This window comes from Bos indicus x Bos taurus, chromosome 9, assembly GCF_003369695.1.
Source record: "Bos indicus x Bos taurus breed Angus x Brahman F1 hybrid chromosome 9, Bos_hybrid_MaternalHap_v2.0, whole genome shotgun sequence".
NCBI lineage: Eukaryota > Metazoa > Chordata > Mammalia > Artiodactyla > Bovidae > Bos > Bos indicus x Bos taurus.
The window spans coordinates 58,682,962-58,702,225 of record NC_040084.1 but is presented as its reverse complement, the minus strand read 5'-3'; the positions used below and the strand labels follow the sequence as shown (position 1 = coordinate 58,702,225).

The following is a 19,264-nucleotide window of genomic DNA, read 5'->3' as shown; positions in this document are numbered from 1 at the left end:
TCTTTGAGCAACAGAAATAACAATAATGACATTAATAGTAAAACTAATATTCATGTATTGAGTGCTTACTATTTAAGATCTTATAAAGTTTTATATGAATTATCCAATTTGTTCATCAAAAGATATTTTGAAGTAGATTATTTTCAATATCAACTGAAATTTAGAGTAATTAACTTTCCTAAGATGGTATGGCTATATGGTATATCAACCACAGTATTAAAAGATATAGTACAACTTCTGATGCAATAAATATGACAGACAGCTCATAATATATAAAGAGCTCTCACGGAATATTTAGAAAAGCATTCAAAAATACCAATGGAAAAATGAGTAAAATCCATGAATAGATAATACACAAAAGAAATAGTGTAGAAAAAGTCAATACAAAGGAAAAACCTTACTAGTAATACAATAATTCAAATGAAAAATCTAATGATCTCAACATCATATTGCAAGCCTCACAAGAACAGAAATCATATTTTTAGGTCTGTTTATTATATATCAGATACCAATAGGTATTTTTCAAAAACATGAACAGTCTGCCTTTTTAATTTACAAAGATTTAAATACTTATTAATTTTCTCCTCAAATAATTATTGAGTCACTATGGGTTCAAACTGAGCTGGTTCTTAGACACAGGCGAGAACAACACAGACATAGTTCTGTCGTTGGTGGAGATCAGTATCTATGGATGTCAGGATGCTCAGCTTTCCCAGTGGCTCAGTGGGTAAAGAATCCGCCTGTCAACGCAGGAAAAGCAGGAGACCTGGATTTGATCTCTGGGTCCCTGGAGGAAGAAATGGCAACCCACTCTAGTATTCTTGCTTGGAGAATCCACAAGGAGAGAGGAACCTGGGGGGCTGCCCTCCATGGGGTTGCAAAGATTCAGACACAACTGAGCGACTAAGCACGCAAGGATGCTGAGATGCAGTGAGACAGGCATTCTTGTATGTTGCCATTGGTGGAAGTGCATCTGAACACAACTTCTCTGGAAACATTTTGATAACGTGATAAAAGTCTGAAGAGGGGCTCATCCTCTATTTCCATTTTTAGGAATCTTTCCAAAAGAAATAATCAGAATGGCACTAAAAGATTTGTTTTCATGGACTTTCATCACAACATTATTTATAAGAGCAAGACTTTGAAAATAGCAATGGTCAATAACCAGTGAATGGTTAAGTGAATTGAAGTAATTTGTAGGATAGAATATTAGTCACTCAAGAAAAAAACATAATTTTGAAAAATATTTAGTAGTGTGAAAACTGTGCTTTGTGAAACAGCAGGGAAAAGGTAAAATATAAAAACTATAACCAATGGATTTTTTACAATCTCTAAAATTCTAAAAAAAAAAAGAGGGGCTTGCAATTGGACTTTAGTACTTTAGTATCAACACATAACCACAAGCACACACATACACACAAACATAGCTCTGAAACAAGATTAATATATTCAAGATAGTCATATCTGGGCGTTACGTTTGGGACTATGAGTGATTTAAAAATGCTTCCTGCTATATAATTTAATACAGTTGGCTCTCCGTATCTGCAGGTTTGGTATCTCTGTATTCAACCAACCACAGATCAAAAATATTAAAGAAAAAATTTTTTCACAAAGTTCCAAAAAGCAAAACTCTAATTTGCCTCATGCTGGCAACTATTTACATAGCATTTACATTGTATTTACAACTATTTACATAGCATTTACATTGTATTATGTAGTAAAACTAATCTAAAGATGATTTAAAACATATTGGAGGATGTGAGTAGGTTATATGCAAATAACTGTGCCATTTTATACAAGGCACTCAAGCATCTGCAGATTTTTCTATCCACAGGGGTCCTGGAATCAATCCTTCTGCAGATTCCAAGGAACTTCTGTACTAAACATTTTGTCCAATGTATATGCAATTATTTTTATAATAAAATAACTTGAATAAAAGCAGTAGTAACCAATAACAATGAGAATTTGATAGAAATATAAATGAGAAATTAATGGTGATAAAAATAGCTGTGTAATGGTCAGTTAAGCATATATCTTTAAGGACTTCAAAAAAAGCAGTAAAAATAAGTGTTTAAGGCAACTATTTAAAATGAAAAAATAATTATTCAACATTTATTTAGTCCTTATTACTTGCAAGGCATTATATCATCCAGGAGCTAAATTCATTAGAAAATTATTCTATAGGCTAATGAATAGATTATTATTTATATTTTACTGAAGCAGAATTAATTGGATAGAGACAATACTTGGTTGATCCCCAATTCAGAGGATATCTAAAAGGAAAAATGAATAATATTTGCCAAGAAATAATTATTGCATGCTTCCCTCAGGGAGTCTCAACCATGTTGGAAAGAATAGGAAGATATCAGAATGGATTTCAGAATCAAAATGGATTTCCTGAGTAGTTTATTTAGAATTACCAATGAGCAATACAAGATCACAGCCAACACAATTGAGAATGACAAGCTACCAAATCAAATCAATGCTCATGATAATAAAACATCCCGTGGGGAGGGACTATAATGGGAAAGGAAAAGATCAGGAATTCTAGGCAGCTTTTACATTCTGAGTTATTGTGGAGCAATTGGAAAAAGTCACATTTCAAGGATGCCCCAAGGTGGAGCTTCAGCCGTTAAGTCCCCAATCTGAGAATGGACTGAGTCCCAAATTATGTCAGGCACAGTACAAGCAATTGTGGGCTGAAATAAGACACACTTAAGTATCTGGAGGTAGGCATGGCAACCCACTCCAGTATTCTTGCCTGGAGAATCCCATGGACAGAGAAGCCTGGCAGCCTAGAGTCCATAGGGTCACAAAGAGTGGGACAGGACTGAAGCGACTTATCACGAATGCACGCACATTAAAAATACATCTTTCCACAGAAGCTTTTCCACTGGACCCAGAGTACAGAACATTCATGAGAGTTTCTCAAATATGTGTCTTAATCATGAAAATACCTTACTAAAAGATAACTGAGGCACAATAAAAATTTTAAGGATTTATTGGAACAAAAATTGGTTCAAATTGGGCAGGATCCAATCTAGCAGATAGAAAGGATCTCCAAGGAGCTGAATGAAATAAGAGTACTGTAAGAGAAGGCAATGGCACCCCACTCCAGTACTCTTGCCTGGAAAATCCCATGGACGGAGGAGCCTGGTAGGCTGCGGTCCATGGGGTTGCTAAGAGTCGGACTCGACTGAGTGACTTCACTTTCACTTTTCACTTTCATGCATTGGAGAAGGAAATGGCAACCCACTCTAGTGTTCTTGCCTGGAGAATCCCAGGGATGGGGGAGCCCGGTGGGCTGCTGTCTATGGGGTTGCAGAGAGTCAGACACGACTGAAGCGACCTAGCAGCAGCAGCAGCAGGCAGAAGGAAACAGAACTCAGAGTCCTATAATAGGTAAAAATGTGGCTTGGTTATTACAAAGTTGCTTTCCTTTAGGGGATAGCAGGAACCTGTCGGGTGTACTTCTGAATCAGGTGATTTCTGATTGGCTGCTTTAAGATTTTGCATCTGTGAAAGCCAAAATTTTAATTATGTCAGTTTGGTGACCTGGATGTGGGGCTTAGCAGAAGCAACTCTATTTGGGGCTTATTGACTTACTTTTAACACTTCATTCCCTTTAATAGTAATATATAAAATTTTCATAAACTTTTTCCTGTATGAAGTATCACTTTAATGTTTTATTTTGTTGTTTACTAAATCACTCTATAAAACCATCATCACCACCATTATCATCTCCTTTCTGCCCATTCCTACTAATAGCATCTTGCCATGTAAATCTGAGCTGCAAAACAAAAAAGCCTGTTAAAATTAATCACTCTCTAAGAATTTAAAACTATGCCAAAAGATAGAAGATAATGATATTCATTGTGTGGAGTGTTCAGGACAAATCTGGTACAAATTTATCTAGGAATAGAAAACACAGAGAGAAAATATTAAACTGAATGAAATTGTCATCTCATACATCTATTTACAAATAGACTGTTTTTTGTTATTATTTTAGAGAAAAAATCATTGAGGCCATCAGTCAATGAAAATCAGCTCTCAAAACAGGCAAAGGAGATATTGGTCTATAGTTTCAGAAGAATAGAATATAAAATAAAGATATAATATTCAACCTCACTTGATAGATCTAATTTAGAACCCTGTGATTTACTTCAAGGTTACAATTGGCTTACAAGTTATGATTTCTTTTTTGGGGGCAACATTTTCCATTCTATATGTTAAATTTGCCTGTAAAAAGTTCCCTCTAATCAGAACTTCTAAAAAAGAATTTCTCTATCAATATTTTTTCACTTACTCAATTCATTAAAAACATTTCCCTATGGCCACCTCTACTTATTTCTGTTGATTGTTAGTCTGGCTTTTTTTTTTTTTTAATATATTTCAAGGATTTTTTCCACTTAACTTACTACTTCTTTTTATCTCTCCTTCTGTCTGGTATTTCACTACAGAGCTTTTTTTTTTCTTAATTTATGATGCATATCTAAAACATTTATAATAAATTTTCTGTTCCTAAATTCCAGTGAATATCTTTTTTTTTCTTTTTTATTATTTTTTCTTTTTTAAAATTTTATTTTATTTTTAAACTTTACAATATTGTATTGATTCTGCTATATATTGAAATGAATCCGCCACAGGCATACATGTGTTCCCCATCCTGAACCCTCCTCCCTCCTCCCTCCCCATACCATCCCTCTGGGTTGTCCCAGTGCATCAGCCCCAAGCATCCAGTATCGTGCATCGAACCTGGACTGGCAACTCGTTTCATATATGATATTATACATATTTCAATGCCATTCTCCCAAATCATCCCACCCTCTCCCACAGAGTCCAAAAGACTGTTCTATACATCAGTGTCTCTTTTGCTGTCTCGTATACAGGGTTATTGTTACCATCTTTCTAAATTCCATATATATGCGTTAGTATACTGTATTGGTGTTTTTCTTTCTGGCTTACTTCACTATGTATAATAGGCTCCAGTTTCATCCACCTCATTAGAACTGATTCAAACGTATTCTTTTTAATGGCTGAGTAATACTCCATTGTGTGTATGTACCACAGCTTTCTTATCCATTTATCTGCTGATGGACATCTAGGTTGCTTCCATGTCCTGGCTATTATAAACAGTGCTGCAATGAACATTGGGGTACACATGTCTCTTTCCATTCTGGTTTCCTCAGTGTGTATACCCAGAAGTGGGATTGCTGGATCATAAGGCAGTTCTATTTCCAGTTTTTAAAGGAATTTCCACACTGTTCTCCATAGTGGCTGTACTAGTTTGCATTCCTACCAACAGTGTAAGAGGGTTTCCTTTTCTCCACATCCTCTCCAGCATTTATTACTTGTAGACTTTTAGATCGCAGCCATTCTGACTGGTGTGAAATGGTACCTCATAGTGGTCCTGATTTGCATTTCTCTGATAATGAGTGATGTTGAGCATCTTTTCATGTGTTTGTTAGCCATCTGTATGTCTTCTTTGGAGAAATGTCTATTTAGTTCTTTGGCCCATTTTTTGATTAGGTCATTTATTTTTCTGGAATTGAGCTGTAGGAGTTGCTTGTATATTTTTGAAATTACTTGTTTGTCAGTTGCTTCATTTGCTATTATTTTCTCCCATTCTGAAGGCTGTCTTTTCACCTTTCTTATAGTTTCCTTTGTTGTGTAGAAGCTTTTAAGTTTAATTAGGTCCCATTTGTTTATTTTTGCTTTTATTTCCAATTTATCTACCTAAAGAAACTAAAGACCTATATATAGAAAACTATAAAACACTGGTAAAAGAAATCAAAGAGGACACTAATAGATGGAGAAATATACCATGTTCGTGGATTGGAAGAATCAATATAGTGAAAATGAGTATACTACCCAAAGCAATCTATAGATTCAGTGCAATCCCTATCAAGCTACCAACGGTATTCTTCACAGAGCTAGAACAAATAATTTCACAATTTGTATGGAAATACAAAAAACCTCAAATAGCCAAAGCTATCTTGAGAAAGAAAAATGGAACTGGAAGAATCAACCTGCCTGACTTCAGGCTCTACTACAAAGCCACAGTCATCAAGACAGTATGGTACTGGCACAAAGACAGAAATATAGATCAATGGAACAAAATAGAAAGCCCAGAGATAAATCCATGCACATATGGACACCTTATCTTTGGCAAAGGAGGCAAGAATATATGATGGATTAAAGACAATCTCTTTAACAAGTGGTGCTGGGAAAACTGGTCAACCACTTGTAAAAGAATGAAACTAGGCCACTTTCTAACACCATACACAAAAATAAACTCAAAATGGATTAAAGATCTAAATGTAAGACCAGAAACTATAAAACTCCTAGAGGAAAACATAGGCAAAACACTCTCCGACATACATCACAGCAGGATCCTCTATGACCCACCTTCCAGTGAATATCTTATGTGAACTTTCTCTTGGGTATAACATCAATTTTAAAAAAGTGAATTTCAACCAGAACAATTTTGTCATCAATTTACTTGTGGAAAAATATAGATTCCAATACTTTGTATTGCTTTTACTATTGCTTTTAGAACTTCCTCTAACCTTTTGTTTTAAAAGGTAATCGGAAGTCACAATGAAATGATGACTGCATTCACCTTACATTTAGTGATTTAAATAGTAAGACCATGTTTCAGAAAAACAAAGCTACTTTTGAAAGACATTACTGAATAATTTGTGTAGTTTTTAAGGCTTCCATATTATTTGTTTTAAGTTAATAACTTTCCACTCCATAGAATTTATATTGTTTTCACCTAGGTAAGAAAATTTTTCTGTATTTCTTGGAAATTATAATTAGAATACTATATTTTCTTAGGTCTCTAATGCTTTTAAATATGAAGAGATGTAGAAATTGAATAAGAAATTACTGAATAGAAATTATTCTAATGCCCAAAACATGGCTTAAAAAGAATTAATCTTTATCTTCTTTTCTTTTTTTCTTCCTCTCTTTTTTTTTTAAGAAAAGCAGACTGCCACATTCAGCACCTCATTTGGATGTGTCTGGAATCTTGGAAGTTTGATGATCCTATTTCTCCTACCAGTGGACCTTGAGAACTTGTTTGGAGTTTCTAGCAGGGTAGCACAGCTACTCATATTCCATTGACCAAAGAACTGTCCTCTATGACAGATGGTCATCCTCTTCCACTGGACACATAGCTTTGGGAGGAACACACCTGGAGTGTTGATTGAGGAAGGAGACATCTGCTTAGCCAGTGAAATCAGCCCAATCAGCCCTGGTGATTAATGAAAGATTGACCTCATATCCAACCTCTGCTTTCCATTTATAGATATTAACAATTATACTCAAAATTAGCATAAAATTCTGGAATCTAATGCTGACACTGAGAAAGTGATATATTTCTTTGCTAGATCTTAACACAATAATAAAGATATTTTCTCAAAACATTTTATTTTATTATTATTATTTTTTTTGGAAGCAAGTTGTATTATTGCTTGGATGTTTGCCTATGTGAATTCGTTAAAACACAAATAAATTATGTCCCCAAATTGACTAATAATTCTGTCAGAGGCTATGATTACCTCTATGTGCTAAGGCTATCCTTAGCACATCCCATCCAGGCTTTTGAATAACACATGTTATTTAAATAAAATTGTTTTTTTTTAAATAATATAGCAGAAAATAAGTACAATAGTATACTTAAAAGGGAAAATAAATAAAATTAAATAGAAAAGTATCTATTGTTATTTAATGAGGTAACATTAAAAAAAACATTAACATTCTATAAAAAAACTCTTTAGAAAAATTATCCACTTGAGGCATGGATGGCATTTATTATTTATTATAACTAAATTTATTTTTTTTAATTTTAATAAAAAATATTTTGCTTTGTGCTAGTTTGTCTACAAAAATTCTGCCCATGCCTCCCCACATTTCAATGAACCTTAACTTACTTAAGAAGTTCCCTCCCACATTGAGCCTATAATGGTCCTTGTTCAGAAAATAGAAGGCAGTGGAATCGATGCTCCATGATGTCCGAAGTTAGCTTATGGAAGGCACTCAGTGTTTGCCTTGGGCCTTTAGAACACTTGCTCTGGGTGAAACTACTTCCTATGTAAGATGGACATGGTGTGAGGAAGCCCCAAATAGCCATTTGAATGGGTCACACAAAAAAGGCACTCCAGAAGGAGAAAAAAAAGGGTGGAGAAAGATTAACTAGCCAGTTTCCTGCTCTGGTTCAAATCACTTCAGCTGAAAAGTCAGTTAGGTGGGATACAAAGCCCACCTGGATGTCTAGCCCTGTTGAGCCTTCAATTAACTCGAGCCTGAGCCACCTCATCACTGTACTGCTTGAGAAGCACCAAGAAAGGCCACCCAGTCAAACCCGGCAAGCCCACGGACCAGGAAAGGTAATCATAAATTGTTTTAAGCTACTTAGCTTACGATTTGTTACCCAACAATAGAAAACTAGAAGAGTTTTTTTCTTGTTAAGGGTATAATATCACAAAAATTGCTTTTATCAATGAAGACAAAAAGAGCATAGAGAAAGGAATATACTTTCCTTATTGGCAATGCCAAAGTGGAAAGGAAAAGTGTCTGGTCAAGAGGGATGCCTTATTCCCTGGGCAATTTAACTGCTGTCTAGACAGTTCTAAGTAGCAGTTTTATAGATGCAATGTTGATAAGCTAGTCTCCAAAACTTTTTCAAAATGTTTCTATTTTGGATCTTAATCTGATTCATAACCAGCACTTCTAAAACTTTTTAGTAAAGACATGCAAAGTCATAACAAAAGTATAATATTATTATATTCCATGATGCTCCCTGTGTTAGTGACAGGTCATAGATAACTATCAGATATATTTGTTTATGTATGCAAATACATACCTTAATGTAGTCATTCTTCAACACAGATGTAATCCTGCACCCTAGAGAGATTTTATTGCAGTTCATAAAATTGGAATCAGAAGATTCAATTTAGTCCAACCTCCTTTTTGGGGCAACCAGAGCTTTATCTGAAAAAAAGTTGGAATATTACATGTAGTATTAGAACATAAAATTAAATTCTGCTATCTCGGAGGACAAGTTCAGATTTAATAAAAATAAATGCGACTGCTCATTCATTCAAAGAAACACACTCTCATTTTCCTACAGATGCTTCAGTAAAGAGAACACTAATCTAATTATAGTATTTAAAAAAATAAACTGTCTTTGTGCTGGCTATAAAATAAACAACACAGCTGCAGGGCCTGCCGAGCTTCACTTACTAAAGAAAATACCTTTTGATGATTAACAAAGGCAGATTTGTTTGAAACATGAATATGCTCACTGGAGTCTCCTGGATGGAGGGGATTTTTCAGAAAGGAAGGATTTCAACGAATTGAGGAAAATGTAAACCGAGATAATTAGAGTTAGATAACTTTTGCTCCCTTTTGATTTATAGTATTGGCAGGGTTGAAGGATAGGGGGTAGAGAGAGTAAAGAATGAAAGAAAAATATATTGGCTTCCTAAAACCAATCTAATTATTTTTGACATAGAACTTTTATATGAAGACCTTTTGGGTAAAATGGCTCAGTTATACTGTAACAATTTTTAGAAATCGTTACAGTATAACTGTAACTGACTCCTATGTTAGGCAGTGGAGAGTATGACTTATATTCTGGGGTGAGGTTTAGCTGCAGATCCCTGAGCAGGTAAGTCTTACCTAAGCTCATCTTTACAAGATTATCAGAACAATAATGAGAAAGTTTCCTGTAAATTAGGCATTTGGCACAAAATTGGCTTAGATACCATACTAAGCCAATTGGGCTGCTTTTGAGTGTGAAGGGGATATACTTAATAATTAATTAATTAACCCGCTGGGGCAATACACATAAATTGTTGCTGTCCCTGCAAGCCTCGATCTATGGTCACCCTCCATAGAGAAAATGTTATTAGTCCTTGGCAGAATGTCCCTGTGTATAAGACTGTGGCTACTTCTCTCATTTTACAGTTGAGGATACAGATGATGATCAAACCCTTTGAAGTCTCATAGTTCATTAGTAGCAGAACAGAACACAGGTCTCCTAAAAATTCCTTTCTAAAAACACAGTAGCCAAAGATTCCCACCCTTGGTCTATCTAAAGAGTTGCCTTTTTAGAGATGTTTCTTTAATCTGTAGATACATAGTACAAAAGATCTTCCCCAAATTATAAAACTTATTACTGAGTGGTTATTAAGCCAACAATACTGTATAACCCAACAAGGAAAAATTTTAAATATTATCAACACTTTTCCTTGGAAAGAAAGGAACCAGATCTCAAGGAAATGAGTCACAGGACAGACATTTTTCCATGAGAGAATCCATGTAAACGGGATTCCTAGGTGGCTCAGTGGTAAAGAACCCGCCTGCAAATGTGGGATTTGAAGGAGATGTGGGTTCAATCCCTGGGTCATAAAGATTCCCCTAGAGGAGGAAATGGCAACACACTGCAGTATTCTTGCCAGTAAATTCCATGGAGAGGAGCCTGGTGGAGTCCACGGGCTCCCAAAGAGTGGAACACGGCTGAGCGGCTGAGCACACGTGCACATGTGCACACATCTGTGTGAAAGAATTGCCTAAAGCTTTGGCAGGCATCACAGTAGCTGAAGGGCAAACACAAAGATATTCCAACCAAAAGTCATTTCACCTCTTACAAAGCTTACCAGCTACCTTTGAATATTCTTCCTCTAAATGCAAAGAACCCAGTTTCTACAGCAAATTTTTATTACTGTTTTACAACTATTTCTATTAGTTTTCTTGCTTTCATCTTACATTTCCTTAGGAATAGTCATAGACCATGACAAATCATGACATCTTGCAAGTGGAAATTAAAGAGATCTAAAATAGATACTACTTATTGGACTATAATGCTGGGTTTGCTGTGCTCTCATATACTCCCTTAGTGATGTTAAAGTGGCAGAGTTCACTATAGGGACATCTGTAGGGAAACATAGGGACACTATAGGGACACTATAGGGAAACACAAAAGGGAGGCATTCATGTACTTGTACACCACCTGGAAAAGGCTGTGCAACCTGGATTCATAAGAAGAACTAATATTGCCTATTAGCAGGCTTTGTTCAAGTTGCCTGGCAGGTATGCCAAGAAAGTCTGGAACTAGGAAAGTTCTAGACATGACACTTCCAAAGGTCCTGTCTCTTGAAGTCATAAACAGTATTTATTCTTTCAGAAGCAAAGTGGGGCAATACACATGGAGGACTAGCTTGTATTGACTCAACCAAGGAAGCTCACCTGAAACTTGAGTCCTGAGCTTTTTTTGGGGTCCCATCTTAGAGACAAGGCTGACTGAGCATGTGGCTCATCTCAGTCTCCAGCTGCTTTGAAAGTCCAGCTGACACCTTGTGACACAAAGTAAATCAGCATAATTTATAGTGTTAGATTATGTAGGATGATGGTCTTAGGCCTGCCGGTAAACAGAATCAGTTTTTTGAAGCCAGGTATCCCGGGATTTAGAGACAACTTTGCAAGGGATAGAAGCTAACTCCTCTCTTTGGAAAGGTTCATTTCTTTATTGCACACCTCTGCAGATGACATTCCTAAGAATCTGTTTCAGGTCTCTGCACTGACTGAGCTCTGCTATTCCTCCTCTCACCCATCACCCACCCACCCACTCACCACTTCTCACTGTGTCTTCCTATTTTGGTGCCCCTACCAACTGGTACACTTGATCAGAATTTCAGCTCAAATTTCTAAGAGAAAGAATTGGTCCAGTTTATCCCCATAATCTGTGTGGGTGTAAAGATTTATTAACAGCCTCTTTGTGGGCTTCTGACTAATCCAACTAACCCTCATTTGACTGTCTTTAAATCAAATCACAACCTTCATCCTATGAGCTGTAACCAAGAGCAATGAATCGCTGGTGTTTAACCAATGTAACCTTAATAAGCAATTGTTTTCAATGTCACCATCTGTATAATAAAACATATGCCTGTCATGAAATACCTGATTTGTTGGTATCATGAATGAAGGATCCAATATAAATAGCATCTCTTTTTAATATGGATAATTAAGAGTAGTTTGATTTCTTCCACAAGAAAACATACTTTTTATTTTGATAAAAAGATAACCAAAAAATAAAAAAGATAAAAAGATAATTGATAACCACACTATCAACTGTTTGGCTTTGAACCTTGTATATGTCATATTTACAACCTGTTTCCCAGTGATTCAAAATTATGCCCATTCAGGGTCAATGATTATTGTGCCACTCAGCAGGTGTAATATATACCTTTTAATAATCACTTGCAATGAGAAGAATAGAAAAGTGTATGTCCTACTGTGAAATCTCAAAAGTAACATTCATTTTATTTTATAATGATTAAAATGGGTATACCAGTACTATGGATCAAATTATGTCACTCTAAAATTCCCCAGAATGCCCTAATCTCCAATGTGGCTGTATTAGGAGACAAGGGCTATAGAAGCAAATAAAGGTTGTTGGTGGTGGTTTAGTTGTTAAGTCATGTCCAACTCTTGTGACCCCATGGACTGTAGCCCACCAGGCTCCTGTGTCTATGGGAATCTCCAGGCAAGAATACTGGAGTGGGTTGCCATTTCCTTCTCCAAAATAAAGATTAAATGAGGTCATGAGGATGGGACATTAATTTGATAGAACTGATGGTCCCATAAGAAGAGGAAGAGACACCAGATTTTCTTTATTTCCACAAACCATAGAGGAAAGGGCAGGTGCATTCAGCAAGAAGGAGGCCACCTGAAAGCCAGAAAGAGAGAGCTCACCAGAAACCAAATCTGCCAGAACCTTGATCTGTGGTTTCTACTCTTCAGGCTATGCTAAATAGATATCTCATGTTTAAGCCACCCGGTTTATGATACCACTTTTTTTTTGATATGATAGACTGAACAGGCAAATACATCTAAATTTATGGCTAAGTACATAAAGAAAGCACCGAATAATTGATGCTTTTGAACTGTGGTGTTGGAGAAGACTCTTGAGAGTCCCTTGGACTGAAAGGAGATCCAACCAGTCCATCCAAAAGGAGTTCGGTCCCGAGTGTTCAGTGGAAGGACTGATGCTGAGGCTGAAACTCAATACTTTGGTCACCTGATGCAAAGAGCTGACTCATTTGAAAAGACCCTGATGCCAGGAAAGATTGAAGGCAGGAGAAAGGGACAACAGAGGATGAGATGGTTGGATGGCCATCACTGACTTGATGGACATGAATTTGAGTAAACTCTGGAGTTGGTGATGGACAGGGAGGCCTGGTGTGGTGTAGTCCATGGGGTGGCAAAGTCAGACACAACGGAGCAACTGAACTGAACTGAACTGACATAAGTGAAAAAATAATTGAATGAACATCTTTATTGAATAGGAACTTAATGAATAACTAAATAAATGAAAACATAGGAAAAATTAGGATTTGAGTATCTTACACTCTCAGAAAAATAATTTTCACCTTAGATATAAACTTAAAATTTCCCCATAAAAGACCTAGAAATTTAGGAAGTCTTTGATCTGACTTAGATTTATAAAATTTATATGATTTTCTGTCATGAACATATTATGATTTTTCACATTTGGTGAAGACAATTGGAAACTTTCATTTGCCACACATTCTGAATGAGACAAGTCATCTGAAGATCAAAAATCAGTGAAGCAGCAGAAAGCATTGGTGAGTGAGAACAATTCACCATGTGACCATCTGTCCCACATTCTGAATTCAAGAGACTTGGCAAGTCTATAAAAATATCATGCATGAACTTTCCTTAATAGTCATATTTTTTACTGCCAGATATATTAATTTTCAATTGCATTTCAATAGGGCATTAGTGATAACCAGTTAGACAAATTCAAGATCCTAATGGAGATATATATCACAGACTTCTTTTTCATATTTAAAGGTAGCATTAAATTTATACCACATTGTTCAGGAATTCATTTATTTATGCTCCATACTTTATGGGTGCTGTGATGCCTCATAAAATTTCATATTAGCTAGAATCTCCTGCTAGGAAAATAATATGGTGGTTAAGTTAATTTGCATTTCTTTACTGCAGATATTTAGCTTTGTATTTTTGTGTCACTCTATATATTTTCATGCATTTTATAAAACTCCTCACCTACAGGAGTGAATTGGAATAGGGAAGTCAGATCGTGCCCTGATATTTTCAGTAAGATTTGCATATAATTACAGAAAATAGAAGTGGCTGAGAATTATTTTAGAGGTGTCTGGACAAATTCCATTATATAAGAAGTACCTACAGACCAAGACACCATCATTACATAAAGGAATATCTGTGTCCCCTTGGCCTCTTTGACAGAAATGGAAATCTAGGAGGGATAAGGTCACTATTTGGGCTTCCCTGGTGGTGCTAGTGGTAAAGAACTAGGCTGCCAATGCAGCAGATGTATGAGACGTGGGTTTGATTCCTGCTGTTGGGAAGATCCCCTGGAGGAGAGCAGGGCAACTCACTCTAGTACTCTTGCCTGGAGAATCCCTATGAACAGAGGAGCCTGGACTGAAGTAACTTAGCACGCAAGAAGGCAAGGTCAGTATTCAGTGGTCAGGAGAGACGATTAACCTGATTTGTTTTTCTATTAGTTTTGAGACTGTAAGATTTATGAGTGCAGAGCCTTGGTCTCTTTTATTCACCAGTATATTCCCAGAACATGGAAATTCCCAGACTGTATTTTTTCCACACATACAGTCATTATACAAAAAATATTATTGAATCATTGACAAGAAAAAAATGAAGCCAATGACGTTCCTTCTGCTGTGAGAAGGAAAAAAAAAAAAGGGAAATAAGCAAAATTGTTGAAAATTCCTCCTCTCTAAGCCAACTGTCTTCTCAGCTGGGAAAATCCTTGAGAAAAATCTCAAAGATAAGTGGGCCATTACAGGCCCGCTTACCACACTCTCTTGAAGACAGAAAAGGAATAGTTTTTCTGTAGCTTTCTACATATTCCTACAAATTAAAAATAAGGAAGGAAAGGTGGCAGAGCACCCTGAGTAGAGAGGTCTTGGATACCCATAGCAGCTTATATGGTACAGGGTGCCTCAGGTATGGTAGATATGAGGGGACAGTGAGCCCTGACAGGCAGAAAGGGCAGTCTGGGGAGAGAGTCCTGAGTGAAGATAATGTCTTAGCTGGCTAGGAGCCTTTGGATGGCTCAAAACTTAGGTTCAGTTCTTAGGACACCGTGGCTTCCTTGACAGAGTTTTCCCAGGAGTTGCCCCCCTGGTGAAAATGCGAGATGAGAGAAAATTCTTTGTTTATCTGACAATTGGACACTGTCTTTTCCAAGGGATTCAGCAGCAGAAAAGAGAGACATTGAATGAGAATAAGAAAACTTTCAGCCTGCTGCCAGGTAGGAAGCAACTACACAGCTTTAGAGTAGAGGAAAATGCATAAGGAAATGGCCAACATTACTTAGGAAAATAGCAGGAACAAAAGATGGGATGCCAAGCACATTTGTGATATCCTGATAGTTTGAATGTCTCTGATATTGCTAAAATTTCTGATTAAACAGTCTTCCATTCAGTCGCTCAGTTGTGTCCAGCTCTTTGTGAACCCATGGACTCCAATACACTAGGCGTCCCTGTCTATCACCAACTCCTGGAGCTTGCTCAAACTCATGTTCATTGAGTCGCTGATGCCATCCAACCATCTCATCCTCTGTCATCCCATTCTCCTCCTGCCTTCAGTCTTTCCAGGCATCAGGGTCTTTTCAAATGAGTCAGCTCTTCACATCAGGTGGCAAAAGTATTGGAGTTTCAGCTTCAACATTAGTTCTTCCAAGGAATATTCAGAACTGATTTCCTTTAGGATGGACTGGTAGGATCTCCTTGCAGTCCAAGGGACTCTCCAACACCACAGTTCAAAAGCGTCAATTCTTCAGTGCTCAGCTTTCTTTATAGTCCAACTCTCACACCTATATATGACCACTGGAAAAACCATAGCCTTGACTAGATGGACCTTTGTTGGCAAAGGTCTACTTTTTAATAAGCTGTCCAGGTTGGTGATAACTTTTCTTCCAAGGAGCAAGCATCTTTTAATTTCATGGCTGCAGTCACCATCTGCAGTGATTTTTGGAGCCCATAAAATAAAGTCTGTCACTATTTCCACAATTTCCCCATTTATATGCCATGAAGTGATGGGATCGGATGCCATGATCTTAATTTCCTGAATGTTGAGTTTTAAGCCAGATTTTTCTGTCTCCTCTTTCACTTTCATCAACAGGCTCTTCAGTTCCTCTTCACTTTCTGCTATAAGTGTGGTGTCATCTGCATATCTGAGGTTATTGATATTTCTCCCGGCAATTTTGATTTCAGATTGTGCTTCATCCAGCCCAGTGTTTCTCATGATGTACTCTGCATGTAAGTTAAATAAGCAGGGTAACAACATACAGCCTTGACGTACTCCTTTCCCAATTTGGAACCAGTCTTTTGTTCCATGTCCAGTTCTAACTGTTCCTTCTTAATCTGCACACAGATTTCTCAGGAGGCAGGTAAGGTGATCTACTAGTCCCATCTCTTGAAGAATTTTCCACAGTTTGTTGTGATCTACACAGTCAAAGGCTTTAGTGTAATCAATAAAGCAGAAGTATATGTTTTTCTGGAATTCTCTTGCTTTTTCTATAATCCAAGAAATGTTGGCAATTTGATCTCTGGTTCCTCTGCCTTTTCTAAATCCATCTTGAACATCTGCCAGTCCATGGTTCATGTACTGCTGAAGCCAGGCTTGGAGAAATTTGAGCATCATTTTACTAGTGTGTGAGATGAGGGCAATTGTGTGGTAGTTTGAGCATTCTTTTGCATTACCTTTCTTTGGGATTGGAATGAAAATTGACCTTTTCCAGTCCTGTGGCCACTGCTGAGTTTTTGAAATTCTCTGGCATATTGCATGCAGCACTTTTATAGCATCATCTTTTAGGATTTGAAACTGCTCGTCTGGAATCCTATCACCTCCACTAGCTTTGTTCATAGTGATGCTTCCTAAGGCCCACTTGACTTTGCATTCCAGGATGTCTGGCTGTAGGTGAGTGATCACACCATCATGGTTATCTGGGTCATGAAGATCTTAGGGCACAACAATTTGAACAGAGAGGGCAACTTGAAGTTGTGTTTGAACAATAATACTACTTTGATTGGATTTCACAGATAAAACAATAATCTAAAGATGTCTTTATTGAAATTTGTAAAATACTGTGAAAATGTAGATTCTCCTTTATATTTCTATGGTATGGTTTGTACTGTTGATGGTGATTCACTGATTACTTGTAATAAAAATAATGAGGGGTATAAACAGTTCATTGTGAAACAATAATAAAAGCCATGACTAAAAGCAAAGTGACAGGGACCAGAAGTGACATGTGAGGAGCCACTTCCAACTAAAATCTGTTAAAAATTAAGATTAAGCATCACTGAACTTCCACTGCAGAGGCATGGGTTTTATCCCTAGTCAGGGAACTGAGATCCCACATGCTCCATGATGGGGCCAAAAAAAGAAAAAGATGAAGCATCGCTAATGCTTCATTAGTGATGAAGCATTGGTCAGGATGGGAATCTAAGTGAAAATGTGGTTTGATTTCATACACTCCTTTCTTGGTAATATTGTCATTGGATACATTAAGTTATACTATTATAAATTGTTAAGAAAAATAAATAAATGCACTGACATAAATATTGAAAACTCTGATACATAAATATTAAGAATGAAAATATAAGCAGTATAAACATGCTTTAATTAAAATGTAATGTGATCTATTCAATATGCGTTAGACTTCATTCTTTGCATAGGCAAGTGGACTGACTACACATTCATATTTAGGGAGTATATAGGCCTCTGTTCAACTCACCCCAGACACTGAGACAGGAGACCAGTGACATCTACCTCTCAGATTTGCAAAGTTCTCTCTCTGGATTGTCTATAAATTTTGTCTAGCAGCCAGTACACATTTGTTGGGTTGAACTGATTATGTATGCATAAATATACACATACTCTTGGGATAAATGAAAGAGCCTGATTACTTCGTTCTATTAGTGTTTATCTTCTTAAGGTATTTTCTCTTTCAGCTTACTTCATTTTTGACTCAGAACAAGTCTATTTCTGGGGCTTTGAGCACAATTGATGTTTACTGAATATGCCGTAAAAAAATTTGTTTTACCTCTACTTGTCTAGGATAATGGAGTTTAAGGTCATATAGATACCTGCATGTTTTAGTCATCATTTTTGTTATCAGTTTATATTGCCCTCACATACCAACCACTGTATTACTAATTGCAGTTAATTTCAGCTAAATGTTTAAAAAGTGAATTCTAGTTCAGAAAAAAGTTTCTGGGTAAATATTAAATTATTAATTACTCCTATTATGACTGTTATAGTATATTAAGAGATTAATGAATTTTGCCAGTTGATGAATCAAGAATATATTTGAAGTAGTTTGATCTTTCAGCAGATACTAAAATACTTGAAGTGAAAGGGAACATATTATTTTGTGTCACATTCTATTCCAGTTTGGACGGCTTATATTTATAACTTCTAGAAGGACGAGTTAAAGTTAGAAGAAAGAAGGGGCAGGGTATTATAATCAGAAGACAGTGTACAAGCACAAGAATGCACTACATATTCAGTTAGCTGTAATCCACAAATACAGTCAGAATACACAGTAGAGAGAAGATGGCTTGATGAGATGATAAAGATCTAGAGGATGCAGAACTAAGGAATTGAAGCTGTATCCTGTGGGGGAAATTTATGCCTAAGGAGCACAGTCAGATTTGAATATTACAAAGATCACTCTAAGAGAATGTAAATGGTATATTGGTGCAGGGAAGTGAATTCTCCAGACACTTATGATAGAACTTTCCCATTAGTCTGTGCAAGAAATAAACCAAATAACAGAGGAGACACTACGGAACAGGAAACACATTGGAGAACCCTTTACTTGACAAAGATGTCCACATTTCTGGCAGGGAAAATAGCAATAATTGATGATATTTACCAAAATTTGGGAATCCAAGAGAGGAAGAGAAGAGGGAAGGGGATGAGGCAGGGAAAATGATAAGTTCAAAGCCACATTAAGTTTGTGATCAAAGAGAAATCTCAGGTGCAGGTATTCTGATTATCAGTCAATTTGATGATATTATAGCAGAAAGTCTAGGGTAGAAATATTAGAAAATAAGAAAACAATGCCAATAACAAGTAAGGACACTATGAAAAAAGACAGTATCATGGGGAATGGTGAACATGGGATGGAATTAAGAGACGTATTGAAGTAAGA

General features: G+C 36.5%; 1 long non-coding RNA gene across 4 annotated transcripts in view; it reads right to left on the bottom strand.

Annotated features, from left to right (window-relative positions):
* LOC113898349 overlaps nt 1-19,264 on the bottom strand; it is a 304,517-nt gene that overhangs the window by 204,637 nt on the left and 80,616 nt on the right. For all 4 annotated transcript variants that reach the window (XR_003512615.1, XR_003512617.1, XR_003512616.1 and 1 more), the window contains exon 4: nt 8,870-8,997. This is a non-coding gene — a long non-coding RNA (uncharacterized LOC113898349). The remainder of the gene's footprint in view (nt 1-8,869; nt 8,998-19,264) is intronic.